The sequence below is a fragment of the Colobus angolensis genome, unplaced genomic scaffold (genome assembly GCF_000951035.1).
Source record: "Colobus angolensis palliatus isolate OR3802 unplaced genomic scaffold, Cang.pa_1.0 Scaffold105, whole genome shotgun sequence".
NCBI classification, from domain to species: Eukaryota; Metazoa; Chordata; class Mammalia; order Primates; family Cercopithecidae; genus Colobus; species Colobus angolensis.
Window position 1 is genome coordinate 2,079,901 of NW_012111475.1, and position 26,942 is coordinate 2,106,842.

A 26,942-nucleotide genomic window follows, 5' to 3' on the forward strand; every position below is an offset into this window, starting at 1 on the left:
GAGTAGCTGGGATTACAGGTGTGCGGCACCACGCCCGGCTAATTTTTGTATTTTTACTACAGACGGGGTTTCACCATGTTGGCCAGGATGGTCTCGCTCTCTTGACCTCATGATCGGCCCACCTCGGCCTCCCCTAAAGTGCTGGGATTACAGGCATGATCCACTATGCCTGGTCCCTCACCACCACTTCTGAAAGCTCAGGCCTCTTCTGCCTTCCATGCCAGTAAAAACAGAAGCTCCATGCACTGCCTGCTCTTTACGCTACTCACTTCTGAATCAAATCTCTAGTGCTGGCCTTGGGTTGTGAGAGCTCAGACCACATGCCTGAATCCTAGCTGCAAAGACACCCGGAAGCTCTGAAATCTGGCTGGAACTCTGACTTCAATATCAGGGAAATGGGACTTACTACATGAGAATATCCCCAAATATGGGAAAGCTACTCAAAAGTTGACGAGAAGCCACAAATAAGACAGATGTCTACTACAGTCAGAGTGTGGTCATGCTGTAGCCTCAGGCAGCAAATTCCCTTCTCAAGAATAGCCATGCACTCAGTAGGTGCTGTATCAAGGTTCTGGCAGAGAGTAGACTGAGGATGTGCTATGGATTGAATGTTTGTATGCCCCCAAAATTCATATGATAAAACCCTAACCCTCAATAAGATGGTATTAGGAAGTTGGTCTTTAAGAGGTAATTAGGTCATGAAGGTGGAGCCCTCATGAATGGCATTACGCCCTTATAAGAAGAGACGCAGGAGAGTTTGCTTCCTTTCTCTCTGCTTTTTATCACATGGGCACACACAATGAGAAGATGGTGGTCTGAGAACCAGGAAGAGGGCCCTCACCAGACACCAGTCAGAACCTTGATATGGTGCCTGTGTAAGACCACTGACCTTCAGAATCTTCTCAGTAAAGCATGCCTGCACACATTCCTTAGGATGACTCTCATGCCAATACACACAAATGTGATCCTGTAACCTAGGCTTAGACCATGACATGGTTTAGAAGTGCTATGGTCTGACAACAAGCTCACCAACAGTGGTGAATTGGTTCGCTCCATGCTTTCTCCAGCCCCCGTGCCTCCCTGTACTGCAGAGGCTGAAAACTAAAACGACATTTCCCAGACTTCTTGGCAGATGGGGATCTAGATATGCTTAGGTTCAGCCAACCAACTGGACTCATGCAGGACTTTGATTTGGAATATGGAGGGATGGTTTGGAATAATGGAGGGAGTTGAACAGGGCATGAAGCTGGTGCTCATTTTGAGGAGCTAGAGTGGTCAGCAGCTGTGGCAGCAGCTGCCTTAGTGGCAAGTTGCATGCATAGTTTGGGGTGTTAATATGAAATTCAACTTGGAGAATATCCCTACAGCCTTTCCAGTGATTTGTGAACTATCTATCTGGGCTCCATAATGTATTGTTTGTGCTTAAACTAGCCAGAGAGGCACTACACAGTATAAAACAAAGACCTGTATCCAGTGTGCCAATGATTTTTTCACTGGAAAGACTGTTCTTTATTCTGTGATCATATACTTCTTACTTTGCTTGTGTTAACAGGCCTATTATCTTATGAAAGGATGGTAAAGCAATGATAGCTTTATTAAAGCGTCTACTTGGTAAAGTAAAAAGATAATAATCCTATGTTGATTTTCCCCTCCCCAAATTAAAAACTAAAACACAAAAATATTGGTCTGTAAAATACAAAAGCCTGGAAATGCTTTTTTTTGTGAGACCTGTCATCCTGATCCTTTTGAAAGCCTTACACAGATATGTTTATTCGTCTCCTCTGCACATATTTGACTATTTACTATGTACTTAGAAACATGGTGGGCCTTCATTTATTTTCTTATCTTCAGGTACTTTTTCTCATGCTGACTTTAATCTAGCCTATGCTAGTTTCTTGTTGGTAGAGATGTTATGCCTTCTGGCCAAAAAAAAAGCTAAGTCAATCCTAGCCGGTTAGTGTCACGACATCATAAAGATATTAGCCCAAGGACAGGAATATGCTTCATATTAGCTCTCAACCTTCAGGTGAAACCAGATTTCATTTCCAAATGAACTAGAAAAGACACAATTAGAAAATGAAGAATAATATTTGGAAAATGCTGAATAGGGTGAAGATGGGATTATAGAAAAGTTCTTTAGTGGGGCAGAGAGTATAGATGAGGGTGGGGAAGGGCACACCCCCCACCCAATCTAAGGGAGGAGCTGGCCATCCTTTCCCTGGGAATCTCAGATAAATATAAAGAAGGCACATGACAGACAAGTGGACCCAGAGGCATTGGTCATCTTGGAAATCTACCAGGAAAGTCTTCACATGTGGCTTGTCCTCGCTGCATACCCACCCACAGGGTTTCATCACAGTTGGGCTTCTTGTGCTCTGGCTGAGGAGACCATCTGTGGCTAGGTGGCAGAAGCAGACCATGTTCAGTACACAGGGTGTAAGCCCTTGGGAAGTTTCAAGTTCTGGAGACCGCCAGTCTCTTTGAGCCTGTGTTGTTCTTCCTTTCTGCCTGTGACTACCCTCTTCTTTCTGGGTCAAGCCAGTCAGATATGACTCAGGCACATTCTTCCTTGGGAGAACATCAGGTGAATCCTTTACTTCAGTCTCCGTCTCTTTCCCTTAACAAACTCTTTTTAATTTATTCATCAAAGCAAGAATGTGGTTCCATTCCCTTGAGGCCCTTCTTGGAAGCCTGGTTATATGGGACAAGTAAGGACTCTGGAACCCCACAGACTTTAACTTAGAAGCCAGCTTCTTCACTTTCCACGTGGATTCTGGCAAGTTACTTAATGTGTCTGAGGTTCTGCCTCCTTGTCTGGATGATGGGAATAATATCATTCTCCTTTTAAGATTATTGTGAGGATTAACAACTATAAAGCCCACAGCCTACGTGTAGCCTGGTTCAATATTATTCAAGGCCTTCTTCTTTGTAACACCTTGTAATGATCACTGGGCTGGACATTAATTGATGTTGGCTGCAGAGCATCCCATCCCCTTCTTTAAGAGCACCATGACTTGCTTTCAAGAATCATCTTTCCCTAGTGGGATTGTCTCAGAGGGAAATAATACCAAGGGGCAGATGCTTTTTCTTGCCCTTGGTATAGCCAGGGGGCTGGAACATGATCAATGTCTCTGTCACTCTAGACACTGAATCCTCCTTGAGTAGACTGAGGATGTGCTATGGATTGAACGTTTGTATGCCCCCAAAATTCATACGTTAAAATTCTAACCTTCAATAAGATGCTATTCAGAAGTGGGGCCTTTGGGAGGTAATTAGGTCATGAAGGTGGAGCCCTCATGAGTGGCATTAGTGCCCTTATAAGAAGAGACACAGGAGAGCTTGCTTCCTGTGTCTTGAGCATACAATGAGAAGATGGTGGTCTGAGAACCAGGAAAAGGGCCCTCACCAGCCACCGTATCTGTCAGAACCTTGATCTTGGACTTCCCATCCTCCAGAACTATGAGAACCAAATATTTGTTGTTTGAGCCACCCAGTCTGTGGTATTCTTTATGGCAGTCTGAATGGACTAAATCAAGATATATGGAATGATTAGTGGCTCTTTGGAGCCATGGAGGTGTGGACACCTGGCTGTTCCTTTCCCTGAACTGGAACTGGAGTTCTGTTGCCAGAGGATCCTACACTGGAGTCTCCAGCCTTTTCTTGGATTTGGTGAGCCCTGACGCCCTCCCTGAAAATTCCCCTTTGGTTTACATGTACCAGAATTGGTTTCTCTTGCTTGAAAATTAGAATTTTGATTAATACCCAATAACCTTGTACTTAAGTCATAAGGTATCATAGGTGCTATATGAATTATCTATTGCTGTATTACAAATTACCAACCCCTCCAACTTAGTGGCCTCACACAGTAGTTGTTTATAATCCCTCACTGTGTCTGTGACTCAAGGAGTCAGAAGTAGTTCTTGGTTCAGGGACTCCATGAGGCAGCAGTCATCTGAAGGTTTGACTGGGGCTGGAGGATTCACTTCCACAGTGACCCAGTCAATGGCTGGCAATTTGGTGCTAATTATTGACCAGGGGTTTTTAGTTTTTCTGCATGTGGGGCTCACCAAAGGACTTCTTGAGAGTCCCCAGAGCATGCCACTACATTATTGATACCTAAATATTCTGATAAGGCCATTGAGATAAAAACAACTGTGAGCTCTTAGGCCTGGAACCATCCTCTGCCAGGCAAATCAACAATATCCTTCCTCTAAAGTTGTTTCCAAACAGAGGAGGCTTACTTTAATCCTGGTTGCTAGTAACTGTTTTGTTCTCTAGATGATACTAAGGTAGAGTCATCTTAGCAAAACTTAGAGCAATGTGGTTTGGTTCTTTTGCATTAGGTTTTGTAAAAGTTCACGGTGTACCTTGGCAATCACTTCTCAGTGGATCCTTGCAACAGCCCATAGGGCAAGCAGAGCTGGATGTAGTGGTTCCATTTCACAAATGAGGAGACTGAGGCTTATGACCAATAAGTGTTAGACATGGTGGTTAGGTTAGGAATCAGACAGGCCTGAGACTGCAGTTTACTAGCTGTGTGACCTTAAGTGAGCTGTTAACATCTGTTTGCCTTCATTTCTGCACCCATAAAATAGGCTAACAACAGAGTCACAATAATAGTACCAGTTCTCAGGGTAGTCAGGGTTAAATGAGATAGAATATATAAAACACTTAGTATAGTGCCTAGAGCTTAGTAAGCACTCAGCAACATGAGCTGTTGTAGTGAATATTAGCTCAGACTAGGATAGATGATGTAGTCTAATCATTTGCACAATTGGTTGGTTTGTATTCATTGGTGAATGGACCCACTGGTGCTTGGAAACCAGAAGGACTACCAACCCTCCTCCTTCTCCTCTAACCCACTTTCCCATGACTCCTCCTTCTCTAGTGTTTGCTCTTCCTTCCCCTTACTCCTTACTTATCTTTTATATTATTCCAATATTTGAAGAATGCAGGGTTGTAAAAACTTATAGCGTTCCTGTATAGCTTCCAATTTACTGCAGGCCTTTGCAAAACTGTGTTCAATAAGTACTTGTTAACTCAATCAAAAATCAAGTCATCCATATGAATAAATGACTGACTGCCCAGCTGGCTGAAGCTGCCAATGTGCATTTGCACACATACACACACATGCACACAAATGTGTGCATACAGACACAAACATGCACACAGATACACACACACACACCTGCCAAACTCCTTGCAGTTCACCTTGGGAAACTTGTTCATCCACAGCCCAGACCTTGGACAGGGTCACCTGTTACCTTCCCAAAGGGCAGCTTTGGTGGTGGGATGTGCAGATCCCCTTAGATCAAAAATAACTCCCTACATGTGACAGCCCCTTGCAGCTCACAAGGCTGTGCCACATCCATTATCACCCTGGATTCTGTCTCAGAGAATGCTGAGGGCTGAGATGTTTAGTGGTTTTCCCATGTGAAGGACCTGGACTCATTCAAGCCTCCCCATTCTAAAGCCTGGACTATGATGCCACTCAAAAAGTCCTGCCCAGTCCCCAACTCCGTATCTCCCGCTAGAGCTATGCTTCTGGGTTAAGTTTTGCATCTCCATTAGATCCCTATTGAAACACACAAAACACTCATTTTATCTGAAAGGGATCCAGCTCTACTTCACTGGTTAAAATTAATTTATCAGATCAGATAGTTATTGCCTAGGGCAAACATTGAACCATTCTGAACATCTTTGGTCATACCTGTGAGGAAGTGTGGTGGAGGGACAGTGGTCCAGCAGAACACATTTTCTCTTCTTTCACTGTAAAAGAATTGCTCGGGCACACATATCCCCGTCTCCCCAGGCTCCCTACAGTTAGGTGAGCCTGTGCAACTAAGTTCTCACTTGGAGAGTGTTCTCATGAGCAGAATGTGAGTGGAGTGATGTATGAGAGTCCCAGGCCCGGTGATGTGGGGCGATCAGCATGCCTCGTGCCTGCTGTCTCTCTCCTCCTGGTCTGCAAACAGGCATGGCAATAACCCAGCTGCCACCATGGTGCTGAGGACGTTTTGGGGGATGGCAGAGAAACAAGATGGCAAGAACCTGGGCCGTGGACTCTGCCTGGAGCAAAGCTGCTGCTGATTAGGGGGACTCCCTCAGATGATGTGAGAGAGAACTAGATTTCTATCTTCTTTAAGCCACTGGGTTACGGTTGATGCATCTCTTTGTGGCAGCAGCTTACCTATCTATCAGAATGAGACAAGTTTACGCATGTGAATTGCTTCATCTGGCACATAGTAAGTGCTCAGTAAATGTTAGCTCTTACTGTGACTGTATTTGTGTTTCAAAACCTTGCACATATCTCTAAACCTCAGAGTGGAGGATTTGGGAGCAGTTTTCACGAGGGTTCTGTTGGACATGTGCTGTCCTGCTTTGGTGCCAGGCAATCAAGATTGACCTGCCGTGGGCATCCATCCACTTTCTGTGTGGAATGCAGGGAGGCTTCAGGCCAGGGGAGTCCAGTGGAATTGGGTTGGGGTTTGCTAAAATGCAGAGGCCATTCTTGGACACAGGCCCTAGTCACCTCTGTGCCTGGCACAGAGGCCCTGCTGATGCAACACTCTGGAATTTCCGGGCACAGAGGGCACCTGCAGACAGGGTAGGAGGTGAGCAGCAGACCACAGCATCTGGTCAATAGGCTTGTGTGAGACATCTCCAGAGGACCCCAGCAATGACTGGGTGGGTGAGGTTTGGGGTGTTCTGGAAGCTCTGTCATAGCAAGGAGGGGAAAAATTGGTGAAACATGGGTGATATCTGTAAATGTGAGCCCCCCTGTAGCCAGGTGAATCTGGAAAACTTGGGTTACCCTAAAATAAAGCTATATAAGAGTCCAGTAAGTAAGGGGGCAGCTGTATCATTTTGTAATTCTTATGTTTGGGATGAGGGTTCCTACTGCCCTGGTAATGTCCTGGTGCTGTTCTTTATTCACTAGGAGCTGTTGAGTCTCCTTGGTCCTACTCGGACCCTGTTTGTATTTTCAACAGGAGATTTCTACATGTATCTTTTCCAGATTTCTACTTTGAAAAAAGCATAGACTCACAAGAAGTTGCAAAAAGAGAGCTTCTGTAGACTCATCACCCAGTTTGCCCTAAAGGTGGTATCTGACTAACTACAGTGCATTATCAAAACCAGAAAACAAATACTGGCACAATGCAATTAACTAGATCATAGGTCTTCCTCAGATTTCCCCAGTTTTTGCAAGTACTGATTTTTCTTGGTATGCCTTGCACAGTGTTCTATGTGCACTGTAAAATTCTATGACATTTTATCACATGTATAGATTCGTATACTACCGCTGCCACATCTGCATTTATTTTGCTTCACTGCAGCAAAAAGTATGTTCAAAACCTACAGTGAAGTGAGAAAGAGCGGGAGTGTTTTCATCAGACAGAGCTGGCTTGAATCCTGGCTTCTCCCCCGGCTGGCTGTGTGACCTCAGACGTGAATGAATCTTTCTGAGTCGGCTTCCTCATCCACAGAAGAGAGGGATGAAAAATGGAACCCTGCTCCTGCGTCGTTCTGAAGGATCTCATTCCCAACAGAGAACGCGCACAACATGCTATTATCAGCATCCTTTTGTGAAGGCCTTTCGACTTTATGATTCAGGGTTGTTTGTTGACTCACTCTCTGGAATAATTAAGGTTCACAAGAAAAATAAAGTAGGAAAGTAGGACTCGCATGTGATGTTATCAGCACAGTTGGCCGCAGTTGTCAGCCCCTCCCTAAGATGCTTGCTGTGGTGCCCTAGGCCCAGGTCCCTGCTTCAGCCTCTCGTACACAGCTCACTGCACTTCCTCCTCACCAATGCCTCCCAAAGGAAACTCCTTGGAGGCCCCATTTGACTCCTCCCCATCTTCCTTTATCATGCAGGGATCTTTGCAAACCTCCCCTCTGCTTTGCGTCCAGCCTTCCCACCCTTCCACTCCTTGACACACACCTCTTGATTTTTTAAATCATGGCCAATGGGAGCACCCGGCGCTACACCTATAATGAGGCCATGATAAACAGGCCTCATTACAAACACTTGTGTAAGCCGTATTTTTATTTAGGGGAAACGTTATTGAATAGAGATGATCTGTCTCTCTCTTTCTCTTATTAGACTGTGAGCTCCTTGAAGGCAGAGATTCTTTATTTGAGTGGTTAAGGCACTTGTGGGGGTATACAGGCACACTGCCTTCCTCCAGTCATAATCCCACACAAATAATCATAGCTTCCATTGATTGAGCTTTCCCATGTCTTTGTCACAGTGCCTGAAGCTCTGGTTCACACAACATTTTGCAGTCGGTGTTATGATCTCCCTTCCGTGGCTGCAGGAGCTGAGGCTCAAAACAGTTAAATGGCCAGGCCAGAACTTGTTTTCTTCCCAGAACCTATGCTCACTTTACACTGACTTACTGCCTCTCCACTCATGTCTGTTTGATTAATAACATTAGGCCCATCATGCAGCTCCCTGGGAGAGCTTATCTGTAAAATGGTGCCACGAGTCTCCAGCTTGTTCATGTCATAGGGTCCTTAGTGAGGATCCAATGACCTGGCGAAGGGGACTGCCCCCTGCAAACCCTGGCATTATAAACAGTGAGCTGGGTGGACTCTTCAGCACATGTGAGTGATGCGAATTCCTCAGCACACATGCACGGAGGGACCTGCCACCCTCCACCCCTTGTAAGATAGATAGTTACTTTCATTTCTCTTTATTCTGTCTACTGGCAATCCTGAACCTTACCTTATAATGCTCTCCTAGGCATATAAAAGGGAATAAATCCAGATTCATCACAAATTTATTAAAAGTCATCTTTGCTGTAGCTACCTCCACATTTTGTTTTGTTTTCTATTTTGGGCAGCCTCACTCTGTTGCCCATGTTGGAGTGCAGTGGTGTGATCTTGGCTCACTGCAACCTCGAGCTCCTGATCTTAAGCAGTCCTCCTGCCTCAGCCTCTTGAGTCACTGAGATTATAGGTGTCAGCCACCATGCCTGTCTCCACATAGGATATTTTAAAAAATACCATCTCAGTGAATGCTCACAACCACCCTGTGATATAGGTTTTATTCTCATCCTTGTTTTACATATGGGAAACAAAGCTCAAAGAGGTTAAAGTGATCTGAAGTGACCTGCCCAACATCACATAGCCAGTAAATCTGGGTTTTGAACCTGGGTCTGTGTGACTCCAAGTCCAGTGCTTGTAAACAAAATGTAGTTGTTTTCAGCATTTTAAAATTCAAAATTCATGAAAGAAAAGTCAGTGACTATCTTGTCTTTGGCTTCTTGGATCCCTTCTTCAGAGATCAGTATCATCATCTCTTGAGTTGATATTCTATGCATTCTATTCTCTTTTGTTGTTTTTCTATGCATATTGAATATATGGTCTCTGCATATTGAATACATATTACTTTTTTTCACTTTTTCTATGTTCTTCTGGACTCTGCTGTTTTACTTAACAATGGATCTTGGAGATCTTTTCATAATCAGTTTACAGAAATTTCTTCATAGTTTTCCACTGTTGCATAATATTCCTTTGTATGGATGGACAATAATATATTCAGTAAAGTGTGAACATTTATATTTTTCCCCAGTCTCTGTGTCATAACAAATCCTGCAGTGAACAACTTTGCATTTACATCATTTTGCGTGTATGGGGGCATATCTTCACAAAAAAATCCTAGAAACCAAAATTTAGGGTCAAGGGGACATGCATTTAAAATCTTGAGTTATGAGCACATTGCTGTCTGTAGGAGTTACACCAATTTCTGTGTCCCCAGTGCTTCTTCCTCTGCATTAGGCCAGCTTGGAACAGGTGCCAAGGTTAAGGAAAGCAGCATATGCCACTGGGACATATTCCTCTTGTTCTGCTCCGTCAGGGAGAACCAGGTTTCTGGCCTTTCTTGTACTCCACCCTTTTATCTCCTGGGAAGTCACCAGATGTTCTGCCATTGGAAGAAGGGGAGATAGTGTCTCCAAACAGAACACACCAATCTATCTGTTTACAATGATTCACATCCAGAGAATCAATGAACTCTAAAATCCTTGGCAGACTCCAACTCCTGGCTGGAGGAGCTGATGATGGAAGCAGGCTGTAGGCTTCAGTTAAATATTAATAATAATATTAAACATTTACTGTGTGTTTATTCAATTCTGGAAACTGTGCTAAGCTCCTTGCATGGATTACCTCACTGAAGCCTCAAGATCACCCTTCAAGATGTGTACTGTCATTCTTCCCATTTTAAGGATGCAGACAGGAGGATTGAGTAATTTTCTAAGCCACAGAATTAGCAAGTGATACCTGCTATTTGGACCCTGGTTGTTTGATTTCTTTTTTTTCTTTTTTTTTGAGGTGGAGTTTCGCTCATCACCCAGGCTGGAGTGCAGTGGTGTGATCTCGGCTCATTGCAACCTCCACTTACCGGGTTCAGGCAATTCTCCTGTCTCAGCCTCCCGAGTAGCTGGGATTACAGGTGCCCACCACTACACCTGGCTAATTTTTGTATTTTTAGTAGAGACGGGGTTTCGCCATGTTGGCCAAGCTGGATTTGAACTCCTGACCTCAGGTGACCTGCCTGGTGGGACTATAGGCATGAGCCACTGTGCCTGGCCTGGTTGTTTGATTTCCCACCCCCAACCACGGTACCAAACCAGAACTCCTAGGAGAGCAGAAAAAGACCCGACTCTTTCCCTCTTCCATGCTTGGCTTCCACCCCTTCAAGAGCCTCCACCTTTCCCTCTTCTGCACTATCCTGGCTGCCTTTTCTTTGGCAAGGCTCAGCTTGTCTCAATTCCTTTCTTCTCCACCAGCACAACTGTTCTTTCTTTGGTCCTAGTCCTCCAGTTTTTAAACTCCAGCTTCCCTGAAGTGCAGTGAGTGTACACATATTGATAAACATAACAAGTACTCCGGTCTCCACAGGACCTTAACTTGGCAGAATTTCAGGTGTTGAGGTGAGCCAGTGGGAGAGATTTTTTGAGTGTGTGTGTGTGTGTGTGTGATGAATGTTTGTGTGTGTATATATATGTGTGCATTTGTGTGTGTGTGATGAATTTTTTTATGTCCTTTTAGATGACACTTCATGAGCAGCTGCAACCATGAAATGTTGACTGAGGGGCTTGATGTGGTTTGGCTGTGTCCCCACCCACATCTCATCTTGAACTGTAGCTCCCATAATTCCCATGTGTTGTGGGAGGGACTCGGTGGGAAATAATTGAATCATGGGGGCTGCTTCCCCCATACTGTTCCATGTTAGTGAATAAGTCTCATGAGATCTAATGATTTTATAAGGGGAAACCCCTTTTGCTTGGCTCTCTTTTTCTGTTGCCTGCCATCATGTAAGATGTACCTCTCACCTTCTGCTATGGCTGTGAGGCCTCCCCAGCCATGTGGAACTGTGAGTCCATTAAACCTCATTTTCTTTATAAATTACCCAGTCTCGGGTATGCCTTTATTGGCAGCATGAAAATGGACTAATACAGGGCTATTGACAGGGTCAGGAAATCTCTGCCTACTTAATGACAATGGCTAAGGAAGAGGAAAGTTCGGTGGTTGCTGGCCCCAGCCCACTACCCACTACCCAGCCTCAAAGTCCCACCAGCCAGCGAAAGTGATGGTGGGAAGGGCAAAGGGAAATCCCAGGTCAGCCTGGTGTCAGTGGAGTTGAAGTCGTGGAAGAAGATGCTGCTGCGGGGGGTAGCTTTGTCTTTAGCCTTTGCTATTCCTACCTTCATCTCTCCTTTCTTCAATGGCAAATCTTCACACAGTGGTTGAGGAACACCGGCCTTGGAACTACTGTGTATGTGGCCTCAGGCAGCAGGGTAACTCACTCTAGGGTGGGGTTTGCAGCACCTCCCTCCCCGGGTAACTGGAGATGGACTGAACTGGATGGACTGAGATGAAAGACAATGTCAACAAATGCCCTGCATTTGGCCCAGTGTCTGCTACAGAACAGGAGATCAATAAATGGTTGTTATTGGAGTTGCTGTTATTTTGTTCAGTGATTTCAATTCCCTCCTCCACTTCAGCCAAGTTCTCCCTCTCCGCCTGAACATTTATTTCTTGTCCAGAGAGCCAGAAATGCCCACATGACTCTCCTCTTGTGTGAAGCCATCAAAGGCCCTGCTGGACACATGTGCTGATATTTCCTGAGAGAGAAGGACTCTTGGGGAGGCTCTGTGGGCTTGCCAGCTATCCCTGGAGTGTCAGAGGCCTGCAGCAAGGGCCTGAGAGGTAGGGGAAATCTCCAGCCTTTGCCTCAGCCATAAACAGGATATTTAACTGATGCCAACTCAGTAGATTTTGATTGAGAGCCCACTGTGTGTTGGGGAGACCCAGAGATAAAAGAAACATGGACATGCCGTTTGGGTCTTCTCCTTGCAGTTGGGATGCCGACTCCCAGGCACACACTCCAATGTAGAGGAGCTGTCCACACTGCTCTCTCCTGACCTCTCTTCCCATTTCCCCTCAGATCTTCTGCAGTGTGGACTTCTAGGTTGCCCTCTCCCTCAATCTCCTATCACTAGCTGTGACCCCTTTTTAGAGATCCTTCCTTGTCTCCTCAACCTCTGAAGGTTGGAGCCCTGCAGGCTTCAGAGGTTCTCTCTGTCTGCAATTGCTCCCTCAATTATCTCATCTTCTTCTGACTTTAAAGGCTGTCTTGACTCTGATGGTTCCTAAGTTTATGTTTCTGATCTCTTTCTCCCTCAGCTTCCATCTTTTTCCATCCCTTTCATCCCTTTCCATTTATCTGTTCTAGATGAATCTGGACTGCAGATCCATCTACTCTCCTGCCTCCTCTGGCCTCCATTCCTGCTTCTATCACAGTCTGTATTAGCCAGGGTCCTCCAGAGAAGCAGAACCAATAGGATACACTTAGATGCAGATGTTCCTTGGCTTACAATAGGCCTACATGCTGATAAACCCATTGTAAGTAAAAAATATTGTAAGTCAAAATGTATTTAATACCCTGATAAACCGCTTGTAAAGTTGAAAAATCAAAAGTCGAACCATTGTAAGTCCAGATGTTCCTTGACTTCCGATGGGGTTACACCCTTATAAACTCATTGTAAAGTTGAAAAATTGTAAGTGGATCCATTGTAAGTTGGGGGCCATCTGTACATATAAGAGGAAATTTATCATGGGAATTGGCTCATGCAATTTGGAGACTGAGAAGTTCCACAGTCTGCTGTCTGTAAGCTGGAGACCCAGGAAAGCCAGTGGTATAATTCACTGGTAAATAATAATTCACTGGTAAATCCAGTAGTGTAGTTCTGAGGCCAAGGGCCTACAAACCAGGGGGAAGGAAGGATGGTGGTGTAAGTTTTGGAGTCTGAAGGTCCAAGGACCAAGAGCTCTAATGTTCAAAGGAAGGAGAAGATGGATGTCCCGGCTCAAGGAGAGGAGGGAAATTGCTCTTCCTCCACCTTTTGCTCTATCCGGGCTCTCAAGGGATTGGGTGATACCAGCCCAGATTGGTGAGGTCAGATCTTCTTTACTTAGGCTACCAATTCAAATGCTAATCTCTTCCAGAAACACTCTCACAGACATACCCATGAAGCCTGTTTTCCCAAAGATCTGGGCATTTTAGCCCAGTCAAGTTGACACCTAAAGTTGACCATCACATAATGTCACTTTCTTATTTATTTTGATATCTATTTTTCTGTTAGTTTTCTCAGGCCATGATATAAGCTTCTTGGAGGGAAAAACTGTTTTATTCACTCCTGCATCTCCAGTGACTACAGCATAGTAGTTATTCAATAAATACTTGTTGAATGAATGAAAAAATGGGAAAGGTGGGCGGGGGGAATGGAGGGAATGCAAGGTAGGCAGGAGAGAAATAAAGATGATTACCATTTACTGAGCAATTACTAGGTGCCAAACACTTGAAACTCATTTTATTCTAACCCTTATAATGCATCCCTATTTTACAGGAAAGAAAGCTGAGGCACAGAGAAGTTATACAGGCTATGAGTGTTTGCCAGAATTCTAGCCCTGGTCTATGCACAGCCTCCTTGCCTTTTTTCCCTCTTGACTGAGGCATCTGGAAAGGCCTACAAAAGAAGCATTTGAGTGTAACTTTGTGTACAGATGTGGGGTCTCTCAGAACCTTACTCATAGCAACTAGGAGTTCTGAGGGTCACCCTCCCTACCCAGCCCAATCTTAGAAGACTCTGCCTTGGAAAAGAAAGCCAGGCACCACTTAGAGTTCCTTAGGTGGAATCCGGCAAAACCCAGAAACTCCAATGCGAGGTATTCATCTACTAGCTGTTGTGGATGAGTGGGTTTCTGGAAGAATAGATAGCCTTCTCCCCTTGGGCATCTCAGGGACCAGGGATTGAGAAGAGGGATTTGGCTGCAAGTAGGGTATTCAACTGCTGTGGACTGAACTGTGTCTACCCAAAATCCATATGTTGAAGCCCCAATGTAGCTGTATCTGGAGATAGTCTTTTGGAGGTATTTAGTGTTAGATGAGGTCATGAGGATGGGGCCCCCATGACAGGATTAATGTCCTTTAGGAAGAGACATTGGAGCATTCTCATGAGTGCACTCTCTCTTTTTCCCTGTCTCTTGATCTCCCTCTTTTTCTTACTCTTTCTCCGTGTGCACACACCAGGGAAAGGCCACATGAGCACGTGCTAGGCAGGTGCTTTCTACAAGCCAGGGAGAGAGCATTCAACAGAAACCAAATTGGCTGGCACCTTAATATTGGAAAACTGTGAGAAAGAAATTTGTCTTCTGTTTTATTCCATCTATAGGATTTCGTTATGGCAGCTCAAGCTGAACAAGACATTAACCATCTCCCTTGACTGGGATTGAAGATTGTCCCAGGATGTGGGACTTTCAGTGCTAAAACGAGGAAAGTCCTGAGAAAACTGGAATGAGCTGGTCATCCTACCTATGAGTGCCACTACCCCACAGTCTGTTGAGTGTTGGGGGTATGCCTCAGACTTTTCTGCCTCTGCTTTCTCATCCCCTGCACCCCACCTCATCATCTGCAGAAAGGCATGTTTTTCACATATTCAACAGCTGAGGTCTGTCTAGAAGAGCTCAGGGTTCTGATGTCTCCTTGAGGACAGCACAGTGGAAGACTCACTTCTCCCTACAGAAGGGAGGTTCTGATCCCTGCAGAGAGATGCCTGGTAACAGAACACTAGAGGTGGTGGGGGTGAGGAGACAGCAGGGCTTTTCCAGGGAGGCCAAAGTCTAAGAGACCTTGCTTCCAAATCCAGAGACCATCCCTTACTGGCAGCATAGCCCTGGGCAAGTCACACTTGATCCTGAGTTGCACAATTCCAGAGATTGCCATTCATACAGAAGGCGACGTAGATTGTGATGCCTTTTAGGCTTGTTCAACATGATGGAATGGAATTACTTTATCTCAGAGTGCATTTGCTCAGCTTCATCAAAAGAAGATAAGATTGACTTCACAGGGCTGCAGAGAGAATTCAACAAGATCATCTTAGTAGGCGCCTCATCAATATTGGCTCTTACTTTCCTTCTCCCTAAGTCCTATGTAGGCAGTCTAACACCATGGCTAGAAGTGTGGGCTTTCGTCCCAGACTGCTGAGGTTCCAGCCGTGTGATGCTGTGGACACATGATGTGAAGTGATGATGACACTATGACCTACCCCATAAGGTTAGGCTGTGTATTTTATGAGATAACACAGATTCAGTGCTGCCACAGCACCTACACCTAGCAAGGGCCCAGTGTGAGGTGCCATGACTCTGTTCTTTGTAAAAGACTCTTCCTTTCCACTCTCTTTTCTTCTTTGACGTTCAGCTTCTGCTTTTTTTTTTTTTTTTCCTGGAACAAAGTAAAACTCTTTGCCCATGTTTGATATGGGCTTTTCCTCCTCCCCCTTGAGGGTGACAGTGAGAGGCACAGTGTGAGTGAGCCCACCTCGGCTCACCTGGCACTCATTTATTGAGGGTGTGCCATGCAAGGTCACTGGCTGGAGGCCTTATGAACACAGGAGGAGGAAGAGAGGCCTGAGGTTTTCAGAGTCAGCTCAAAGGGGCAGAATGAGGGTTGTCTCAGAGGGGCCCCTGAGAAGGGAGGCCTGGCAGGAGGAAGCCAGAAGGACCTAAAAGCAGTCAGGGTTCCTACGCTAAGCAGACACTTCTATGAAGACTCTTTACTCCTCCTCCTCAGCCTGGGCTACTGACTCAGGGCTGCAGGGGCCTGCTGGAGACTCAGATGCCCCTGTGACCTTCAAGAGACTTATTTTCAGGGTCCTTGGGGGCTGAGGCAGGTTCTGAGGGCCCAGACATCATCATGAATCAGGTAGGCCAGTAGTTCTCAACCCTGGGTGCACAGTAAACACTTCTGGAGAAATACTATAAAATATTGAAACTTGGGCCCACCCCTAGAAATTTTGACTTAAATGGTTTGAGGTGAGCCAGAGCATTCTCCTACTTCAATTTCTAATTTCAAAAAGTTTCAAATTTATGAATGAGTTGAAAGAAGAGTATGATGAACACCTCGAACCTTTCACTTACATTAGCCACCTCTCTCTCTCTCTCTGCCTATGTCTATGCCTGCTTATCTATTATCTCTCTGTCTGTCTGTCTATCTATCTATTTATGTTTCTTTTTTTTTCTTTTTTTTTTTTTTTTTTTTTAGATGGAAGTTTGCTCTCGTTGCCCAGGCTGGAGTGCAATGGTGTGCTCTCAGCTCACTGCATCCTCTGTCTCCCAGGTACAAGTGATTCTTCTGCCTCAGCTTCCTGAGTAGCTGGGGTTACAGGCATGTGCTACCATGCTGGGCTAATTTTTGTATTTTTAGACAGGGTTTTGCCATGTTGGCCAGGCTGGTCTCGAACTCCTGACCTTAGATGATCTGCCCGCCTTGGCCTCCCACAATGCTAGGATTATAGGCATGAGCCACCACATCTAGCACATATATATATATATATATATATATTTCTAAAAACTGAATCATTTGAGTACAAGTTGGAGACATCATAATCATAATACTTTCTCTTAAACACTACAGTATATCTCCTCTAAAGATACTCTCCTTCACAACGACAATATCATACCACGTTAAAGAAATATAATACTGATACAGTACTATTTGATATACTATCCACATCCAAATATCCTCCGTTGTCCCCACAATGTCCTTTGTAGTTCCCTCCCTGATTCAAAGATCATGCGTTGTATGTGTCTTTACTATCCTTGAGTCTAGAATAGATCATTTCTTTAAATCCTTCTTGACTTTTTCTTTTCTTTCTTTTTTTTTCTGACAGGGTCTCACTCTATTGCCCAGGCTGGAGTGCAGTGGCATGATCTTGATTCATTGCAGCCTCCGCCTCCGGGTTCGAGCGATTCTCCGGTCTCAGCCTTCCGAGTAGCAGGGACCACAGGCGTGCGCCACCTCCTGGCTAATTTGTGTATTTTCAGTAGAGACGGAGCTCACCATGTCAGGCTGAGTTCACCATGTCACTTCACCGTGTCAGGCTGGTTTTGAATTTCTTGACCTCAAGTGAGCCACCCGCCTTGGCCTCCCAAAATGCTGAAATTACAGGCGTGAGCCACTGCGCTCAGTCCTTTTTGAGATTTTTGAAGAATCCATGCCATTTCTGTTGTGGAGAAATTGGCTGCCGTTTCATGTTAGTTGGTCCCGTTATCAGATGCTGAGTTTGATCATTTGGTTAAGCGGTGTCCACCACTGTTCTCCATTGCACCCTTGCCCCTTTTTAATTGCTAAGTAATCTGAAGTGGTTATATTTGAACTGTATGACTATCTCACCAACCTTTCATTCAATGGTAACAGAATACACCGATGATTCTTAGCCGAGTAACTTACTACGTTGTAAAACGGTAATTGTCTAATTCTATCATTCTACTTCATTAACAGGCATTCTTCCATGAAGAAGAGTTTCCCTACCCTTTTGAGTATCACCATGAACTGGGGGACTTAAAAAAAATCGATGTGTCATAATTCATTACAAATATTAAAACTCAAATTGTCCAAAATTTGCCTGGTGGGAGCCCTTTCAGTTTGACTTCTGTGCTCCTTTGACATGTCTCCATTAGAATTTGAGGACTTTCTTGATTTTTAGCATAACCTGACATCCTAGGCTCACCTTGTACTTTCTCTGCTCCAGAATCAGATCAGTCATTTCTCCCAAGGCTCCTGGCTCCTTTTAATGGAGAACACTATTAAAAAACCAAATTCTGAATGCTTGGTGCACTCATTCCATTGGAGCATTGTTATTTCTAGGCTTTTTTCGTGGATAGAGCTAGCAAATACTTTTTCAAAAAAAGAAATCTTGTATTTACTTTGATACTTCCAATTGAAATCCAACACCCCAGGGTCTTCCTTCCCTTCCCACAATCCCTATTGATGTTTTCTTTCTCTCACAGTGAGAACTTGGTTCTCAAAATACCAACATATTCATTAACTTTCTCTATTCTACAACACACGCAAGTCATTTCAGAGTTACTGTACCAGTTATACTACTAACAACAAACCTACTAAGTCAGGTTTAAGGCGTCTTTGTCGTGCTTATTCTCTTTAGAATATATTCCATTAAGGGTGTATAGGCAGGGCACTGTGTCCCAAATTCTTTGAATTAGAATTTTTCTCTATATGATTTGATACAGAATTAGATTTCATTTGCTTTTGTTAAAACTCATCTTTAGGTTTAGTTTTTTTTTTTCACTCTTGGTGATTTAATTTTGTTTCTGAACATTTAAAAACATTTAAATGATTGAAAAGTCAAACATATATAAGAAGGTATACGAGATGTCTCCCTCCCATCCCTAGCCCTTTTGCTACATTTCTACATTTTTACTCACACCCTGCAGATAACTGTTTTCATAGATTCTCATTTACTCTTCCTGGTATTGTTGTTATTTTAAAATAGCATTGATCCAGCTGAAGAGGAAAATGGAAATTTAGCTAAAGAAACTACATGAATTTCTCTTAAAGCTAGATTAGAAAAAAGTAGTACAAGAATGGAAGGGAAAGTTGTAGTAGGAAATTAGGGACGCAAGCGGCTTAGAAGCCAGGGAACCAGGACATCTTCTGGGCTTGAGAGTCTCAAAAATTTGATGACCCTAAAGGCAATTGTTGGTGGCTAACCTTGCAGAAAAACGTTACTCCTTGAGGATGGGGCAGGGTGGTCCCTCTCTTAAAGTGAGGGAAAGGGGTGATTTCTTGAGGCCTGCCCTCAGGAATAAAAGCCAAGAAAATTCAAAGTATGGGCCAGGGATTATAATTAAGAACTTTTAGTCTCTTGCCAGGTGCGGTGACTCACGCCTGTAATCCCAGCACTTTGGGAGCCTGAGGGCGGGCAGATCAGAAGATCAGGAGTTTGAGACCAGCCTGGTCAACATAGTGAAACCCCATCTCTACCAAAAATGCAAAAATTAGCCGGGCGTGGTGGCACACTCCTGTAGTCCCAGCTACTCGAGAGGCTGAGGCAGGATAATCACTTGAACTTGGGAGGCGAAGGTTGCAGTGAGCTGAGATCATGCCACTGCACTCCAGCCTGGGCAACAGAGCGAGACTCTGTCTCAAAAAAAAGAGCTTTTAGTCAGGCTCTTAAAGAGAGAGGTGACTGAGAATAAAGGAGTGACAGCTGTCAGCAAGAGAAGAAGCAGCCTGGGTCCCAAAACAGTTGGCTTAGGATTCAGAAGTGGCCATGAAGGTTCACATTGTGTAAAACGGCCTTCAGCATCCCCTAAGTGACAGAGGGCAAGGGCTGAAGGCTGAATCCAGCAGTGTGGTCCCACCTGTAAGAAGCTGGGTAGGGAAATCTATTGTCTCAAATGAGCTAGGGGTTATGAAACTCTCTGAAGAATCCCATTGTTCTCTGTTCTGCATGCAAAAATTAAGGGAAAGATTTGCGTGGAGAAAATGATTTAACATTCGCCGCAGATAAAGTGAGGGCAGTGCTGCCTAACTACGATTTTACCTCCTTCTTTTCCAATAAGGAAAGTAGTCTTCCAATCGGAAAGGGTAGAACAAACATTGCAAAGAGGGGATTGAAGTCAAGGACAGGCATTGAAGCAGTAAAGCCAGTAGCAGCAGCTGTAATAAACTCAGGGTTCTGAGCCTGATGAATTATGTCCTGCAGCCCGGGAGGGACTTGACATGTGATTTCAGAGTCACTGTCATCAATCTTTGATAAATTATAGGGGAGGGGATTTGTGCTCAAAGACATGAGATGGGCATATGAGCTCTTGACATTCAAAAAGGGGAAAGGAATGCATTCTGGAAGTTACAGAGCAGTGTGCTGGGATGTTCTCACCAGCGGATGATGGGAAGGTGCACACCTTCAGCAAAACTGGTTTTGAGTTCCAGCTCTGCTTTTGGACCAGGGCAGGGCCTGGGCAGATAGTTAGAGGGTAAGTTTCTACATTTAGAACCAAGGTGATCTGGAGGGGGGTCCAACCAGGGGGACGATGGACACATTTGGGGTCTTCTCTTCACTCCTTCTCCAGTAATTCCCGATTTACCACCATGGACTTCCGGCAGCCATGGTTTCCTGTTTTAGGTTGGTTTCCAGAAGCAGACCCTGAGGCAAAGGTTTGTGCGAAAGTGTTAGGAAGCGTGTTCCTAGGGAAAATCCAGAGAGAGTAGGGAAGTAGGAGAGGGAAAGGAAAGAAGTGAGTATGAAGCAAAGTCTCCCTGAGGGTAACTTTGGAAAAGTCCCATAGGGGACATCTGTTAATAGTGTAAGTCTCCCTTCAGAGTTGTTTGATCGTGGAGAAGGTTGGAGAATGTTTACCCCTTACATTGTCAGTCATATTGATTGAGGGTTATCTTAGGGGATGTGAATTCCCAGGGCTGAGGCTGCCCGAGAACAGTCCTCTGACACAGAGACTCAGGTGCTGGCTGACTCAGGTGGAAGCACACCAGGAGGGGGCCAAATGCCCTGAGGGGACACCAGGAGGGGACACCGACAGCCTTCACAGCACTGCCTGACCCTGCAGCCCTGGCAAACTAGCTGAGTCTGTCTCTGGAAAGCGCCCAGTCCAAGGTCAACCCTCCTGGTTTCCTCTCCTAGGAACTTGGAGAAGGATCTGAGAACTGCAGGATGGAGCCTGGGCTCAGTGGGGCAGCCATGTCCCCCCACCGTTTGGACTGTAGGGACATATGTCACGTCTGGCTGCTTAGCACTTTTTGAGCATCATTCTAATCCTTGCTAGAGTTCCTGACATATGGGAACTGCTGCTCCAAGGCAGAATCCAGGGAACTGAGATTTTTAGTATTCTTTGCAGCTGGCGCCAGTCATGTGACCCAGGCTCCACTGGTGAGGAGAACCTACATTAGACTTTGATTTGGAAACACATAGCTCTGGGTGGTGTATTCATTTTACTCATGCTGCTGGCAGCTCAGGCTTCTTGTTTTGGGGATCCAGTATCAAATTTCCAGTGCAGAGGTGGCAGCCACACAATTGCAGTACAGTTGAATTCCTGGCATCCAGTGTCAGCCTACTTCCTTTTGGGGAGTGATATTAAGAGTAACAGGTCTAAAGAATGCTGCAGGCAGAGGCTCCTTGGTCAGAGGGGTGTTTGACCAAGTAGCTTAGCCAGAAGACAGATGGTAGAAATGTGATGGACTGATCGCCAGTTCAACCATATCAGAAGAGAAAGGTGATTAGTGCACTGACATTGGCTGGAAGAAGGTCTCTAGTGGTATACTTTAGGGGTCTGTCTTAGCCCTGTTCCATTCAACATTGTTATCAATGACTTGGATGAAGACATGGGAGGTATGGTCCTCAACACTATGGATAACACAAAGTTGGCAAACATGTTGGGTTACAGAATCAGTTTTCAAGATGATCTTAATATCCCAGAAGACTAAGAAAAAGGTAAAACCTAACAGAATACATTTTAGTTGTGCATTGAGTTAAAAAAAAAAAAAAAAGAGCAACTGCATAAGGACAGACTTAATAACAGTGGGTGGAAAGAAAACTTTGGAAGGAGAGGTAGTGTTCCTCTTTACATATTTATACCCCCACATATTCCACAAAGGATTGTAGGGGGGCTTATAAACATACATGAAATGGGAAAGAGTTAAGACACAGTTGAGAGAATTAGGGCAAAGTTAAAAGTGGAAAAATATTAAAAGCACAGATAAGGCAAAGTCCCAGATATGCATATGGTACAGTCCTGCAGATGTTACAAAAGGTGCCCTGAGCTCCCCTGTGGCTGAAGCAAAGAGGGAAACTTGATCTAATTTGAGATGCGCATAGCAAATCTCATAAAAGATAAAACATAAAAGGTAAACAAACCATTTATTCAGGAGAAGCACTGCTTTTCTTTACAGTGAAACCTGAAAGAATGTTCTCTTCTGGTTCCTTATGAAAAGGACACCTTGTGAAGCAGAGGATAAAGCCCTCAAAAGGTAGGATATCAAAACAAATTCAGTGAAAGCAATTCTACTGGGAGCCAGAAAAATTTTATCCCAACACCAGTTCTGGATTGGGGTTGAATGTTGTGTTTCTCTCTAACTCAATGTTTCTAGACTTTTCTTCATTATTGTTCCCCCAAGGAAAAAAAATTCCCTTTCTTTCATTTTTCCCTATCCTAAACATTATTTTAAATAATAACATAAAATAATATAAATGTATAGAGATATAACATATGTATTGATAAATAAATGTATAGTAAAAATAAATTAAGAAATAATTCAATACTATTTTGTTGGGTAGGGTTAAACTTTGGAGGGTCATAAAACTTTGAAACATCTAAGTTTTTTCACATCCCCACCCCAGCCAATTTTCACCCCCTTGGGAGCCCTTGGAAGCATTCACACCCTGGAGAATGCATACTCTAATGAGATGGAGAATGGAATGTCCTTGGGCAGTTCTCCTCAATCATGGTCGCCCAAGGTGCACACTCTCTAGACAGCACTTCTCTCTGGTGAATTTCCCTCCTATTGTAATTGGTTTTTTGACTGATGTGACTCAATGGAGTACAATTAGGAGGTGGCTTTATTTTTCTCCAACTATTGTTTTCTAGCCCTCTGTTGCATTTCTCTTCCTTATTCCTGGACCATCCCTTGATGTTGTCTCAGGCACAGCCCACAGCTTTTTGGTCACCTTCAGTTATAATAACTAGTTTTATTTTGGCTGCCTCACCTCACTTTCAAGCATTGAAAGGTCGTGGCCAGGTTAAATCAAAACTTCAATCTCATACCCAGCTCTACACGTCTCCCCTCCCCATCCCTCAGTTCAAGCCTGAGCTAGGTCTGCCTTGGAGAGGTGGCCTAGTCTGCTTTTTACCACCTTCCACCACACCTTACCTCTAGTTCCTGGGCTTCCCTTTCGGGAGGAAGTCTTACCAGACCTAGAGTAGGGACACATTCCGTAGTGGTCATGTGGCCCAGATGAGAGAGATGCCCACCTCATGCCCTCTCTGTACTTGCTACTGCAAGACAGCCCAGCCAGCTTCCCACATTCCTTTACAAGTCTCTGGACAAAAAGCAGGTGTCAGCCTCCCTGTTCCAGAACCTGAGGGCAAGGGCAAGGACGTTCCCCAAACTCCTGTCTGGGGAGCACCATGTCAGCCTACTGGTTTCTGTGGCTCAACCAGCACCCAGCTGGGTATTGGACTCACTCTCTCCCTCTCAAAGGCCTCCTGATCTCCCTGCTGTTCTCTTGGATCCTCGTGCCTGGCTTGAGGATGGGAGAAACATCTTCCTCCTGCCTTCATGGGGAAAGGGAGGGATGGAGAAATACCCTAGCCTTTCCTACTAGGCTGACAACTCCCTACTCTTAGAAATGTGCCTATTTCAATGGACTCACAAATCTTCTAGTATTCTCTTGGGGTGGTGGAGGTGGGATGGCAGGATTGGATCACTCACCTTTGAGTAAATCCTGCAGGTATGCTCTGATCACTTTCTTTTTAGACTGTGGGGGCACTTTTACTTATTGTTATTCACTGTAGTGCTTTAGCAGAAGTTCTGAGACTGCAGGGAAAATCCCATTTGATGTCCCGTTAAGTGTTCCAACTTCCTCTTTGGCTTGGCTGCCTTGCCAGGGATCTGCTTGCCAAGGGCTCTCTAACCTTGACTCAGCACAGCCCCCTCCAGTGGTCTTAGGACCCAGATGTACAGTTGAGGTCACAGCTTTGCTCCAGGCCCTGCCTTTCCACAGTGTGCTGGGAGGCAGCTCTCCTCACCTCCTCTCTGCTGTGGAGGCTGACATCCTTCCCATTTTGCTGTGCATACCACATTTGTTAAGGGAAAGAGGAAGGAAGAATGGACATTTCTTCAATAAAGACATGTTATTTCCTTTGGCTTTGGGAGTCAGTTTTTTGTTTGCCTTTTTTTTTTTTTTTGTATCAACACTCTCTAAAGTTCTAAAGGTAGGAATAAGAAGGTCTAGTGTTTTTTGTTTTTTTGTTTTTTTCTGTTTGTTTGTTTTGTTTTTTGTTGTTCTTTTTGGGTTAAATTAGAACCGGTGAGCCAGCTCCAACCTGGCATTTCCAGCTCAAAGGACATGGTTCTGTCTCCTCTCAGCTCTGTGCACCATCTTTACCTGTTTCTTGGGTACTGAACTATGCTCAGCAGCAGGGCTGCCAGCCCTGATTTCCTGGGTCAGTCAGGCAACACATCTGAATTCTAAGAAAGCCACCTGGAGCGTAACGACTTTCCTCTCCAGGTGAAACTGTGGCCAGCTAGTGAGAAAATGTAAATGAGGACGAGGGGCAACTCTGGCCACATTTTAGTTCCATGGGCCACGTATATTAGTCACATAGGCTACATTTTGCTGCAATTGCAGATAACTGCGCAACACAACTTACAACAGAACTTATTTCTTACCTCTATTATGTGTCCACTGCAATCCGGCCACAACTCTGCTCCATGCTTTCTTCTCCTGGGGACCAAGCATGTTGGATAAGGCACTATCTGGAACGTTTTCTGGTCATTGTGACAGCAGGAGAAGAGCCAGAGAACCACATGCTAGCCTTAAAACTTATACTCCAGAGTGACACATGTGACTTCTGCTCACATTTCATGGGCCAAAGCAAGTCATTTGGCCAGAGCTGCATACATCAGAAAGGAGGTGTCTGTTTCTCCTGCAGGGAGGGGCACTGACTATTCGGGACAGTCTTTCTCCAGGAGGATACCAGTTCTGCTAAAATATAGCAGTTGCATGCCATTTAGAAATCTGACAAACAGGATTGTCAGAAAAGATCTAAAGGAAGCTGCCATGTGGGGAATTGTAATTTTTTTCCCCTAAAGATTATTTCATGCTTGTTGGATCCATCATATTCTGAAATCCTTTTGCTGTCCAACAAATATCGATAAGTGGAAGCTGTTCAGTCACACAGTTCTTAGGCATATCATGCCATAGCTCCCTGACATATGCCTACTGGCTGCCTTAATTTTCTCCCAATTTCTAGCTCCATGTTCCCCCATCTCCCTCCCCACCCCTCATCTTTTTTTTTTTTTTTTTTGCCTTTCTTCATTTCTTCTTTGGTCTCCAAAACCCAGATGACTGTGACTTTTCTGTGATCACCTAAGATTTTCAAGCTCCTTCCTCAAGAGACTGGTAATTTCCACTTGGAGTATTTACCCACTATTTTGTCCAGCTAAGCAATGGGTTCTTAGGAAAACTGTGTGTCTTTGAGAATGAATTTCCATCAGAGATAAATGATTGGCATGCTTTTTTCTCTTTATCATTAAAAATAATTTTACTATAATATTTTACTAAATTGTCTGACCAGAAAAGAAATTACCAAAAATCATAGCTACAGAGGCACTTTGACAAAGTAAATATTTAATACCTGGGACCTATTTGGTACTTTTCTCTTTGCCCCTTCTTATTACAAGTACCTGAATTCTCACGCTTGATTAACGCCAGATGGAATCTTGAAGTGTCTGGCCAAGTCCTGTGGGGGTCAGAGCCCTCTCTTGTGGCTGGGCCTTGGACCAGCAGTGATCAGAAACCTTTCCTGGGGAGAGGCTCTTGTTCCCTTGCAGGAATGTTTCTGGGCCATGACCCCAGGTAGCCCATTCACCATCCTGGCAGGGAGAGCTTATAAAAGAGGCAGTCTATTTCACTTTTGTTTTTCCTCCTTATCAACTGGGACAGTTTGTTTTGCCGACTCACAGATCCGGAATTTCAGGACTAGAAAGGGGCTCCCCTGCTGTTTTCTTCAAGTGACAAAAGGACAAAGATAGAGTTTAGCTACCTATAGTGCATTTTACTTCAGCATGAAGAACATTTATAATTGTCTTTTCCAGTAAGACATTTTCCTAGCCAGTTTATTTACCTTATTTTGATGTTGAGGAGGCCCATTTCCTACCTTGTTTCCTTTTGTCTTATTTTTTACTGGTCTTAGCTGGGTCTTTTGTGAGCTGCTAATTTGCTCTCTGGTCTCTTAGTAACCAGGAACTTTTCCAGCTTGTTGCTGAATCAGACCTTGGAGTTGCAAAGTTTATAACAGAACCTGCTGAAGGATCGTATCTCTCCTAGAGCCAGCAATTTTAAACCAATGTTTGAACAAGAAAATTAACCAGGGTTTCAGGACATGTACATTCACAAAGGCAACAACTGCAAAACAAATGTCTGCTTCTCCAGAATGGTTCAACTCTCTTCCGCTCCCTGCCCCAGATGACCAAGTGCTCTGGCTTACTTTGTCTTCCCTCCTGCAACACAAGGCGTTTCCCATTCCCTGTTCTTGGGCTGATGGGAAGCAAATGGAGCCTGCTCAGATAGGAAACAACTGTGCCCTGCCGGGAGGAGAACCAGAAAGGGGTTCAGGGTCTGATGCTTGTTAGCAGGGGTCAGGGCCAGCTGGTCACATGGTCTTTGACAGTTTCATTCCACGTGTATTTATTTCACGCCTACTATGTGCTAGGTAGGCACCGGCCCGGGGAAATGCACAAAACACAGCTGTGTCCCTGTAGAGCTTGTAGTCTATGAAGACAAACTAAATAATCTGGGAGTCGGAGGGCGGTGGACGGCGGGAGGGCCGAGGGC

General features: G+C 44.6%; 1 long non-coding RNA gene across 1 annotated transcript in view; it reads left to right on the plus strand.

Annotated features, from left to right (window-relative positions):
- Positions 1-1,170: 1,170 nt before the first annotated feature.
- The window catches only part of LOC105513341, a 152,213-nt gene continuing 126,441 nt past the window's right edge, over positions 1,171-26,942 (plus strand). Inside the window, exon 1 of the long non-coding RNA XR_001002000.1 lies at positions 1,171-1,305. This is a non-coding gene — a long non-coding RNA (uncharacterized LOC105513341). The remainder of the gene's footprint in view (positions 1,306-26,942) is intronic.